This window comes from Triticum urartu, chromosome 5 (genome assembly GCF_003073215.2).
Source record: "Triticum urartu cultivar G1812 chromosome 5, Tu2.1, whole genome shotgun sequence".
Taxonomy (NCBI): Eukaryota; Viridiplantae; Streptophyta; class Magnoliopsida; order Poales; family Poaceae; genus Triticum; species Triticum urartu.
The window spans coordinates 381,917,889-381,930,440 of NC_053026.1; positions in this window are offsets into that span (position 1 = coordinate 381,917,889).

The following is a 12,552-nucleotide window of genomic DNA, read 5'->3' on the forward strand; positions in this document are numbered from 1 at the left end:
CCGATAATCATGAAACCGGAGAAATTTCGAATAACACTAAGTTACCTCAACGGGGATATTGACATCCCCAATAATAAGAATATCATATTTCTTCTTGACAGTAGGAAGAGGAAATTCAAAACCTCCAAATATAATCGATGGAATTTTCCAATAGAGTTGATACTATGAACTTGAGGTTGTTTCCTCGGAAAGTGTACCGTATGCTCATTACCATTAACATGAAAAGTGACATTGCCTTTGTTGCAATCAATAACAGCCCCTGCAATATTAAGAAAAGGTCTTCCAAGAATAATAGACATACTATCATCCTCGGGAATATCAAGAATAACAAAGTCCGTTAAAATAGTAATGTTTGCAACCAAAACAGGCACATCCTCACAAATACCGACAGGTATAGCAGTTGATTTATCAGCCATTTGCAAAGATATTTCGGTAGGTGTCAGCTTATTCAAGTCAAGTCTATGATATAAAGAGAGAGGCATAACACTAACACCGGCTCCAAGATCACATAAAGCAGTTTTAATATAATTTCTTTTAATGGAGCAAGGTATAGAAGGTACTCCGGGGTCTCCAAGTTTCTTTGGTATTCCACCCTTAAAAGTATAATTAGCAAGCATTGTGGAAATTTCAGCGTTCGGTATCTTTCTTTTATTAGTAATGATATCCTTCATATATTTAGCATAAGGATTTGTTTTGAGCACATCAGTTAATCTCATACGCAAAAAGATAGGCCTAATCATTTCAGCAAAGCGCTCAAAATCCTCATCATCCTTTTTCTTGGATGGTTTCGAAGGAAAAGGCATGGGTTTCTGAACCCAAGGTTCCCTTTCTTTACCATGTTTCCTAGCAACAAAGTCTCTTTTATCATAATGTTGATTCTTTGATTGTGGGTTATCAGGATCAACAGCAGGTTCAACTTCTACATCATTATCATTACTAGGTTGAGCATCATCATGAACATCATCATTAATATTTTTATTAGGTTCATGTTCATTACCAGATTGTGTTTCAGCATCAGACATAGATATATCATTTGGATTATCAGGTGGTTCAGCAATCGGTTCACTAGAAATTTGCACAGTTCTATCATTTTTCTTCTTCTTCTTTCTAGAAGAACTAGGAACATCAATATTATTTCTTTGAGAATCTTTCTCGATTCTCTTAGGGTGGCCTTCAGGATACAAAGGTTCCTGAGTCATTCTACCAGTTCTAGTAGCCACTCTAACAGCATAATCATTTTTCTTACTATTCATTTCTTGAATCACTTCTTTTTGAGCCTTAAGTACTTGTTCTACTTGAGTGGTAACCATAGAAGCATGTTTGCTAACAAGTTTAAGTTCACCTTTAATATTAGCCATATAATCACCCAAGCGTCTAATCATATAAGCATTTTCTTTTAATTGTCTACCAAAATAAGCATTGAAGTCGTCTTTCTTAAACATAAAGTTATCAAACTCATCCAAGCACTGACTAGCAATTTTAGTAGGAGGGACTTCGGCTTTATCATATCTATAGAGAGAATTTACCTTTACTACCTGTGTCGGGATATCGGGATCAGGAGGTTCTTCAATAAATAAAGAATTGGGATCATATGTTTCTTCAACAGGTGGTATATTAAGACCATGCATTTCTTCAATAGGAGGTAAATTTTTAACATCTTCAGCTTTAATACCTTTTTCTTTCATAGATTTCTTTGCCTCTTGCATATCTTCGGGACTGAGGAATAGAACATCTCTCTTCTTCGGAGTTGGTTTAGGAATAGACTCAATAATTGGAGCAGGAGCTGGCTCAGGAGCGGGCTCAGGAGGTGCCCAATTATTTTCATTTGTCAACATATTATTCAATATAATTTCAGCTTCATCCGGTGTTCTTTCCTTGAAAAGAGAACCAGCACAACTATCCAGGTAATCTCTGGAAGCATCGGTTAGTCCATTATAAAAGATATCAAGTATTTCAGGTTTCTTAAGAGGATGATCAGGCAAAGCATTAAGTAACTTGAGAAGCCTCCCCCAAGCTTGTGGGAGACTCTCTTCTTTAATTTGCACGAAGTTGTATATTTCCCTCAAAGCAGCTTGTTTCTTATGAGCAGGGAAATATTTAGCAGAGAAGTAATAAATCATATCCTGGGGACTATGCACACAACCAGGATCAAGATAATTAAACCATATCTTAGCATCACCCTTTAATCATAACGGAAATATTTCAAGTATATAGAAGTAACACGATCTCTCATCATTAGTGAACAAGGCAGCTATATTATTTAACTTAGTAAGATGTGCCACAACAGTTTCAGATTCATAGCCATAGAACGGATCAGATTTGACCAAAGTAATTATACCAGGATCAATAGAGAATTCATAATCCTTATCAGGAACACAAATAGGTGAAGTAGCAAAAGCAGGGTAGGGTTTCATTTTATCTCTAAGTGATTCTTTGTTCCATTTAACTAATAACCTCTTAAGCTCATACCTATCTTTGCAAGCTAAAATAGCGGCAGAAGATTCCATATCAAAAAGATAACCCTCAGGAATAACAGGCATATATTCATCATCACTATCATCATCGTATTCAGACTCAATAATTTCTTTTTCTCTAGCCCTAGAAATTTGTTCATCAAGAAATTCACCAAGGGGCACAGTAGTATCAGGCATAGAAGCAGTTTCATCATAAGTATCATGCATAGCAGAAGTGGCATCATCAATAACATGCGACATATCAGAACGAATAGCAGAAGCAGGTGTAGGTGTCGCAAACTTACTCATAACAGAAGGTGAATCAAGTGCAGAGCTAGATGGTAGTTCCTTACCTCCCCTCGTAGTTGAGGGATAGATCTTGGTTTTTGGATCTCTCAAGTTCTTCATAGTGTCCAGCAGATATAAATCCCAAGTGACTCAAAGAATAGAGTTATGCTCCCCGGCAACGGCGCCAGAAATTAGTCTTGATAACCCACAAGTATAGGGGATCGCAACAACTTTTGAGCGTAGAGTATTCAACCCAAATTTATTGATTCGACACAAGGGGAGCCAAAGAATATTCTCAAGTTTTAGCAGTTGAGTTGTCAATTCAACCACACTTGGAAACTTAGTATCTGCAGCAAAGTGTTTAGTAGCAAAGTAATATGATAGTGGTGGTAGCGGCAACAAAAGTAAAGACAGCAAAAGTAATGTTTTTGGTATTTTGTAGTGATTGTGACAGTAGCAGCGGGAAAGTAAATAAGCGAGAACCAGTATATGGAAAACTCGTAGGTACCGGATCAGTGATGGATAATTATGCCGGATGCGGTTCATCATGTAACAGTCATAACATAGGGTGACACGGAACTATCTCCAATTCATCAATATAATGTAGGCATGTATTCCGTATATAGTCATATGTGCTTATGGAAAAGAACTTGCATGACATCTTTTGTCCTACCCTCCCGTGGCAGCGGGGTCCTTACAGAAACTAAGGGATATTAAGGCCTCCTTTTAATAGAGAACCGGAACAAAGCATTAGCACATAGTGAATACATGAACTCCTCAAACTATGGTCATCACCGAGAGTGGTCCTGATTATTGTCACTTCGGGGTTGCCGGATCATAACACATAGTAGGTGACTATAGACTTGCAATATAGGATCAAGAACTCACATATATTCATGAAAACATAATAGGTTCAGATCTGAAATCATGGCACTCGGGCCCTAGTGACAAGCATTAAGCATAGCAAAGTCACAGCAGCATCAATCTCAGAACATAATGGATACTAGGGATCAAACCCTAACAAAACTAACTCGATTACATGATAAATCTCATCCAACCCATCACCGTCCAGCAAGCCTACGATGGAATTACTCACGCACGGCAGTGAGCATCATGAAATTGGTGATGGAGGATGGTTGATGATGACGACGGCGACGAATCCCCCTCTCCGGAGCCCCGAACGGACTCCAGATCAGCCCTCCCGAGAGGTTTTAGGGCATGGCAGCGGCTCTGTTTCGTAAAACGTGATGATTTCTTCTCTCTGATTTTTTCTCTCCGAAAGCAAATATATAGAGTTGGAGTTGGCGTCGGAGGGCATCCAGGGGGCCCACGAGGTAGGGGGCGCGCCCTAGGGGGGCGTGGGCCCCCTGGTCTTCATCTTTGGCGAGGATTTTTTATTATTTTTTCTAAGATGTTCCGTGGAGTTTCAGGTCATTCCAAGAATATTTGTTTTCTGCACATAAAACAACATCATGGCAATTCTGCTGAAAACAGCGTTAGTCCGGGTTAGTTCAATTCAAATCATACAAGTTAGAGTCCAAAACAAGGGCAAAAGTGTTTGGAAAAGTAGATACGACGGAGACGTATCACCTATGCATCAAAACCACAATGATAGTTCGTCAAGTTGGTGTTGTTTTAACCTTCGCAAGGACCGGGCGTAGCCACACTCGGTTCAACTAAAGTTGGAGAAACTGACACCCGCCAGCCACCTGTGTGCAAAGCACGTTGGTAGAACCAGTCTCGCGTAAGCGTACGCGTAATGTCGGTCCGGGCCGCTTCATCCAACAATACCGCCGAACCAAAGTATGACATGCTGGTAAGCAGGATGACTTATATCGTCCACAACTCACTTGTGTTCTAATCATGCGTATGACATCTACGCATAAAACCTGGCTCGGATGCCACTGTTGGGGAACTTAGTAATTTCAAAAAAATTCCTACGCACACGCAGGATCATGGTGATGCATAGCAACGAGAGGGGAGAGTGTTGTCTACGTACCCACGTAGACCATTCGCGGAAGCGTTATATCAACGCGGTTGATGTAGTCGTACGTCTTCACGATCTGACCGATCCAAGTACCGAAAGCACGGCACCTCTGAGTTCTGCACACGTTCGGCTCGGTGACGTCCTCGCCTTCTCGATCCAGCAAGAGGGGCGAAGTAGTAGATGAGTTCCGACAGCACAACGGCGTGGTGACGGTTTTGGTGAAGAACAATCTCCGTAGGGCTTCGCCTAAGCACTACGAAAACTATGACGGAGGATAAACTAGAGGGGACAGGGTTGCCGGCACATGGCTTGGTGTTTCTTGATGTGTCTTTGGTGCTAGCCCTGCCACTCTATTTATATGTTGAGCCCTGGGGTCGAGACATGGAGCAAAAGCCTCCTCAAAGTCGGTTTTGCCCGAAAGGCAAGAGTCCCACTCGGATTGCAGGACCAAACGCCAAAATCCTTGGCGTCTGGCCCAGACGCCATGGGCCTTGGCGTCTGGCCCCCTGGCCTCCGCAAAACTCCTTTTGCGCCAACTTATAGCCCCGTGGGCCTGACACCTTGGCCTAACCATATTAACCAATATATGAATCTTTACCTCTGGACCATTCCGGAGCTCCTCGTCATGTCCGTGATCTCATCCGGGACTCCGAACAACATTCGGTCACCAACATACATAATTCATATAATACTATATCGTCAACGAACGTTAAGCGTGCGGTCCCTACGGGTTCAAGAACTATGTAGACATGACCGAGACACCTCTCTGGTCAATAACCAATAGCGGGACCTGGATGCCCATATTGGCTCCTACATATTCTATGAAGATCTTTATCGGTCAGACCGCATAACAACATACGTTGTTCCCTTTGTCATCGGTATGTTACTTGCCCGAGATTCGATCGTCGGTATCTCAATACCTAGTTCAATCTCGTTACCGGCAAGTCTCTTTACTCGTTCTGTAATACATCATCCCGCAACTAACTCATTAGTTGCAATGCTTGCAAGGCTTATAGTGATGTGCATTACCGAGTGGGCCTAGAGATACCTCTCCGACAGTCGGAGTGACAAATCCTAATCTTGAAATACGCCAACCCAACAAGTACCTTCGGAGACACCTGTAGAGCACCTTTATAATCACCCAGTTACGTTGTGATGCTTGGTGGCACACAAAGTGTTCCTCCGGTAAACGGGAGTTGCATAATCTCATAGTCATAGGAACATGTATAAGTCATGAAGAAAGCAATAGCAACAAACTAAACGATCAAGTGCTAAGCTAACGGAATGGGTCAATTCAATCACATCATTCTCCTAATGATGTGATCTCATTAATCAAATGACAACTCATGTCTATGGTTAGGAGACTTAACCATCTTTGATCAACTAGCTACTCAAGCAGAGGCATACTAGTGACACTCTGTTTGTCTATGTATTCACACATGTATTATGTTTCCGGTTAATACAATTCTAGCATGAATAATAAACATTTATCATGAAATAAGGAAATAAATAAGAAGAAAGGAGGGAAGGAGCGCATGTGTGTCGACTTCACCAACCTCAACAAAGCTTGCCCTCAAGACCCATTCTCGCTGCCACGCATCGACCAGATTGTCGACTCCACTGCCGAGTGTGATCCGCTATGTTTCCTGGATGCGTTCTCGGGCTACCACCAGATCAAGATGGCGGTGTAATATGTGGAGAAAACGGCTTTCCTGACCCCATGCGGGGTATACTGCTACACTTGCATGTCATTCGGACTGCGCAATGTAGGAGCGACCTTCCAGCGGCTGATGCACATCGGCTTGGGGCGACAGCTCAGGAGAAACGCTGAGGCCTACGTCGATGACATTGTGGTGAAGTCTCAGGAGGCAAGAACTTTGATTCAGGACCTGGAGGAAGCCTTTGCGAGCCTACGCCAGGTGGACTTGCGGCTCAACCCAGAGAAGTGTGTGTTTGGTGTTCCTTCCGGCAAGCTGCTGGGCTTCCTCGTGTCCCACAGGGGGATTGAGGCCAATCCGGAGAAGTTCAAGGCAATCGAAGACATGCGCCCACCACAAAACCTCAAGGAGATGCAGAAGCTCGCAGGCTGTGTGACTTCGCTGGGGTGCTTCATCTCCAAGTTGGGGGAGTGCACCTTGCCGTTCTTCAAGCTTATGAAGAAGGGTTCGTTCAAGTGGACCCCCGAGGCCGACCTGGCATTTCAAGACCTCAAGAGATACTTGACCAGCCCGCCGGTGATGGTGGCTGTCGGTGTCAAAACCGGCGGATCTCGGGTAGGGGGTCCCGTACTGTGCGTCTAAGGCGGATGGTAACAGGAGGCAGGGAACACGATGTTTTACCCAGGTCCGGGCCCTCTTGATGGAGGTAAAACCCTACGTCCTGCTTGATTAATATTGATGATATGGGTAGTACAAGAGTAGATCTACCACGAGATCAGAGAGGCTAAACCCTAGAAGCTAGCCTATGGTATGATTGTATGTTGTCCTACGGACTAAAACCCTCCGGTTTATATAGACACCGGAGAGGGCTAGGGTTACACAAGGTCGGTTACAAAGGAGGAGATATACATATCCGTATTGCCTAGCTTGCCTTCCATGCCAAGTAGAGTCCCATTCGGACACGAGACGAAGTCTTCAATCTTGTATCTTCATAGTCCAACAGTCCGGCCAAAGGATATAGTCCGGCTGTCCGGAGACCCCCTAATCCAGGACTGCCTCAGTAGCCCCCGAACTAGGCTTCAATGACGATGAGTCCGGCGCGCAGTGTTGTCTTTGGCATTGCAAGGCGGGTTCTTCTCCAACTTTCAAGTGTTCGTAAGCAGTGTCCGGATCCATAAATGTTGAACCTCTTGGCTTCTGTGCCCAATAAGGGCTATCTCCCACGCGTCGAATGAATACGAGGCGCCAGAGCGTTTTTACATTCGCCCCCCTAGCCAGATAAATAAATTGTCTATTAAAGGGATGGGGATTCTTAGATCCAATCCATATCATCCTCCCCCAGCGAGAATTCATCAGAGCGTGCTTCGGAAAGATCCATTCCAGCATGGCCGACCTCCGCAGCTCCTCCTCCCTCCCTCGTAGCCCTAAGCCCGGTGATTGGGAGAGGTGTTTAGTCCCGCACAGTCGATTAGTCGAGCTGCAACTAAGGTATTTCTCCCTCCGGCGTACATGGTGCCCGTTCGAGCTGGGCTCGCCACCTACAATGGCGGGGAGCAAGCGGAGAACTTTCCCAGTCCCTCCATGGGGGAACGGGTTTTCCTTGTTCCTTAGTTACTAAGGGGACTCGGATTTCCAATTCATCCGTTCCTCCACGGGCTCCTGGAGTTCTACGGCCTCCAACTACAGAATCTCACCCCTGCCTCCATCCTACACATCACCGGCTATGTTGCTCTCTGCGAGTTGTTCCTTGGCTGCGAGGCTCATTTCGAGCTGTGGAAAAGGCTACTTTGCCTTGTCCCTCGCACGCAGAGGGAATCACTTTATCAAGTGGGCGGAGCCGAAGTATGGCGCATCGCCGATACCGGATATATGTCCGGTACCCCGAAGAAGTCGTCCGAAGACTGGCCTTCAGAATGGTTTTATATGGAGGACGTCCCCCTTCCAGACCCTATTCGGCGGGGTCTACCCGAGTTCAACAATGCTCCTCTGAAGAAGCGCCGAAGTTGGCGCCCACGGAGCCCCCAGGCGGAAGACAATGGAGAAGTCCTCTATCTGATGAACCGGATCAAAGCACTAGCTTGATCCGGATTGAAAATAATCAAAGTTATGTCGATTTTCATAATGCGGGGAGTGCAGCCACTCCAATATCGTGGGCACCCCTTGTGGTGTTATAACAGGGCGGATCACGCCACCCGCTGCGGGCGTAAGGGTCCGGACAATGCTACCGCTCTAGCAAAGATTCTGTCTGAACTGTTCAAGGGCGAGGAAGAGGAGTTCACCCGCATCAAGCCACGGGATGGATTCTCTATGTACAATCCTCCAAGCTGGGTAAGTTATATTTCCCTACTCCCATTTTTCCCGCATTCTTAGTCGTAAGTATTCACCTTGCCACCTTGCGGCAGGAACTGCGAAAAGCCATAAAGGAGGTCAGCAGCCCTTCTCCACAACAAGAGGACCCTGACCGGGCCATTGATTCCAGACTCGAAGAAGATCTAGTTATGTCCGTGGAACTAATAGACCTGCAGTTCTATCAGTTAAGCTGTGACGATGCCCCGGTGGCCATTACGGCCGACTATCCCGGATTGCTCCCTGCATCGCAGGTAAGAAAAATCAAAAAGTCCCAACTCCAAAACTAGGATCCCCTTTTAGGCACTTCACCCACCATATACACATGGCATCTTTTACAGGGAATGCATTCGGGACGCCCTGACGAACCCGCGGCAACTTGCCAACAAGAGGTGCCGAGGCCGGGTAGGCCAAAAAGGAAGGCCGTCACGACGGAGACGCTGGCGCAAAGGTATAGGAAAAACCCCGCTCCGTGATTGTCGTCTTTCTCAAAAGGTAATGACGCCCGCGGTTCGTTAACAGAAAGAACGCTCGCCAGAATATGTCCGGCGATGCTGCCAATCAAGCTTCCACCAGTCGGGCGCCAGGACCGGACATAGAGGCGGAAGGCGATATGGGGCAGGCGCCGGATAATCCCCCGACAGAGGATGCGGATAGATTGTCCGCTGCAAACTCAGAAGTGGAAAGCACCATGAATCATAGGCACCGCCGGGCCGTACTCCACGACGCTTGTTTCTCACCAGAGGCGTTCGACGCCTTCAATTCTGGAGAGGCGTACCTCCGTGCTGCTCAAGATGGTCTAGCCAAAGCCACGGATCAGTATGTAAAGGATGTACGGGTGAGTAAATCTGACGATTTATATGTATCAGTAGCCCCTGAGACTTGAAACAGTTAGCAGAACTGATTTAAGGATCATCTATAATGTGCAGGTTCTTATAGAGAAGAATACTAGGTTGTCCCAGGAGCTGGAGGAATGCAAGACCCAACTGGGGGCTGCTCTTGCCGCATTGCAGGAACAGAAAAAGCCTCCCGCTGGTAATATTTACTTTAAAGAATGGTGGTTACCATATAGTGTGCGGCGTGCCTGTAGATCTAACAATTGATTTTGCAGATGAGTCCGGAGAAAGTCTGGGGGACCAGCATGTTATGCGACAGCTAGAGGCTGGCAAACACGTGCTAAGTAAGGTTATGCTGGAGAAAAACAGTCTCTAAGATGCCAATGTTAAGCTGAGCATTGAACTAAAAGATGTTTGGGGCCAGCTTGCGGACTCCGAGAAGGATAATAAGCGGCTTCGGTGCGGCATTTTTAGTAAGTGCTTGAACGAATCTTGCTAAAGGAGTTCGGCGAAGAAGTCGACTAACAGCGTTATGTCTGTAGGTATGCTGACGGGTCGTCCCACCGAGGAAATGCCCAGGTCTGCGGGTGATCTTCTGTCCGAGCTGTCACATCTACACGAACAAGTTCGGCAGGTGATGCAGGGCGTTGCCCAGGCCTTGTGGCCGTCCATCTCCCTGCCTGAAGGCATTGAGCTTGCGGAGAAGCTGAAGGGAGCACGGCGGCGCTTCCGTTTATGGAAGATATCAGCCTACCGACAGGGTGCCAGAGAAGCCTGGGCCATGGTGAAGACACTGTATACCAAGGCAGACCCGAATCACATGGCCGAGGTCGGACCTGTGGGGCCTGACGGAAAAGAGATCCCCGTTAGCTTAATTTATGGGCAAGTAGAATTAGCCGCAAAGTATTCTCAACAGGATTGTAAGCTGGACCGCCTGTTGGATGGTATAGAGGAGGAATTTAGTCAGTCCGCATGACTATGTAATTAAAGTGACATGTATAATGCCTTCTAGCCGGATTGTAGATCATTTGTCGTTGCGGACCTTTTCGCTTCAACCTCCGGGCCCGATAGTCCGGAGTGAATCCGAATATCCGCTCAGTTATATAAAACCGGGGTATGCGTGGAGACCTGGCGTAGGGGTCATTAGTGCTTTATCAGACAAGTGCCCAACTAGTTATGTTATATTACATGGGTAGTAAGAAACATCTTCCAGGGAGAATAGTTCGGTGAAGGGTTCCTTTCCCTGGGTAAGCATGCCCTAAAGTGCATGTCCGGACTGCGATAAGAAACACAGAAAAAGCGTCTGGGGGCAGATATGGATAATAAATAAAAATCATCTTTTGTTCACCGACCGAATATTCCCTTAAGAACGCTAGCTTTCGGCTTCACCCAGTCTGAGGTACACATCCAGCTGACCCGGCAGTAACAATCGCAAAGGTGCTCCCCTTATGCCCTAGCCAAATTAACGGGAACGTAGGGCATAAATACAAGAGCCAGGCAACGCAGCTTGGCCAAAACTTAAGTCATATCGATGCATATAATGGTGAAAAAAGGTACATGCGGAAGTATAACACATGTGTTGGGCGTGAGGCCCAGGTAAATAATTTAAGCTTCTGTGAAAGAAGCCCCCAGGTATGGAGAGTGCAGCTAGCGCATCTGTAATGTACAAGTGAGGCACAAGGTGACCCTTGAAGGCCTAGAGAAATAATAAGAAAAAGAAAGAAAGGGAAACAAGACAGATGATGTATATGCAGAAAATGGACAAAGGGAGGGGACTAACATAGAGTCCGGTGCTAGGCGTAGAATCTTCGGAGCCTGGCCGCGTTCCATGGATTCGGCTCGAGTCGACTAGTCGATGCATCCCGCAGTCGGTACGCCCCACTGGTCAGAACTTGGTCAATAATGAAGGGACCTTCCCATTTGGGCTCGAGCTTGTTCTTTTTCTTATCCAGCAGGCGTAGAACTAGTTCACCAACGTTATAAGTTTTGGCCCGTACTTCTCTGCTTTGGTATCTGTGAGCCTGTTGCTGATAAAATGCGGAACAGGCCTTGGCTACATTGTGCTCCTCCTCCAAGGTGTCGAGACTGTCCTGCCGATCGATCTCGGCTTCTCTTTCTTCGTACATGCGCACTCGAGGTGAGTCATGAATTATGTCACAGGGCAAGACTGCCTCTGCGTCGTAAACCATAAAAAACGGTGTATATTCGGTACTACGATTCGGCATGGTCCGCAGCCCCCAGAGTACGGAGTCGAGCTCCTCTACCCAGTGCATGTCAAACTCCGTTAAGGAACACACTAATCTAGGTTTAATGCCGCTCATTATAAGATCGTTTGCTCGCTCGACTTGACCGTTGGTTTGTGGGTGATAGACTGAAGCATAATCGAGCTTGATGCCCATTTTGCTGCACCAAAGTTTTACCTTGTCGGCCGTGAAGTTCGTGCCGTTATCAGTGATGATGCTATGGTGGACGCCCTAACGGTGTACAACCCCGGATATGAAATCTGTCACCGGTCCGGATTCGGCTGTTTTAACCGGTTTGGCCTCTATCCATTTGGTGAATTTATCCACCATGACCAATAAGTATTTTTTCTTGTGGGTTCCCCCTTTAAGGGGTCCAACCATGTCAAGCCCCCAGACCACAAAGGGCCATGTAATGGGGATTGCTTGGAGGGCGGTGGGTGGCATGTGGCTTTCATTTGCAAAGAGCTAGCAACCGGCGCAACGTTGGACCAAGTCATGTGTGTCTACCCGGGCCGTTGGCCAATAGAATCCTGTACGGAAGGCTTTGCTTACAAGATCCCGGGCTGCAGCGTGATGACCGCCGAGTCCGGCGTGAATTTCTGCCAGAAGATTCCGCCCTTCCTCTTCGGAGATGCACCTTTGAAGGACTCCGGTAGTGCTTTTCTTGTACAATTCTCCCTCATGGACCCTGTAGGCCTTGGATCACCGCACTATGCTGCGTGCCTCATTTTGGTCCTCCGG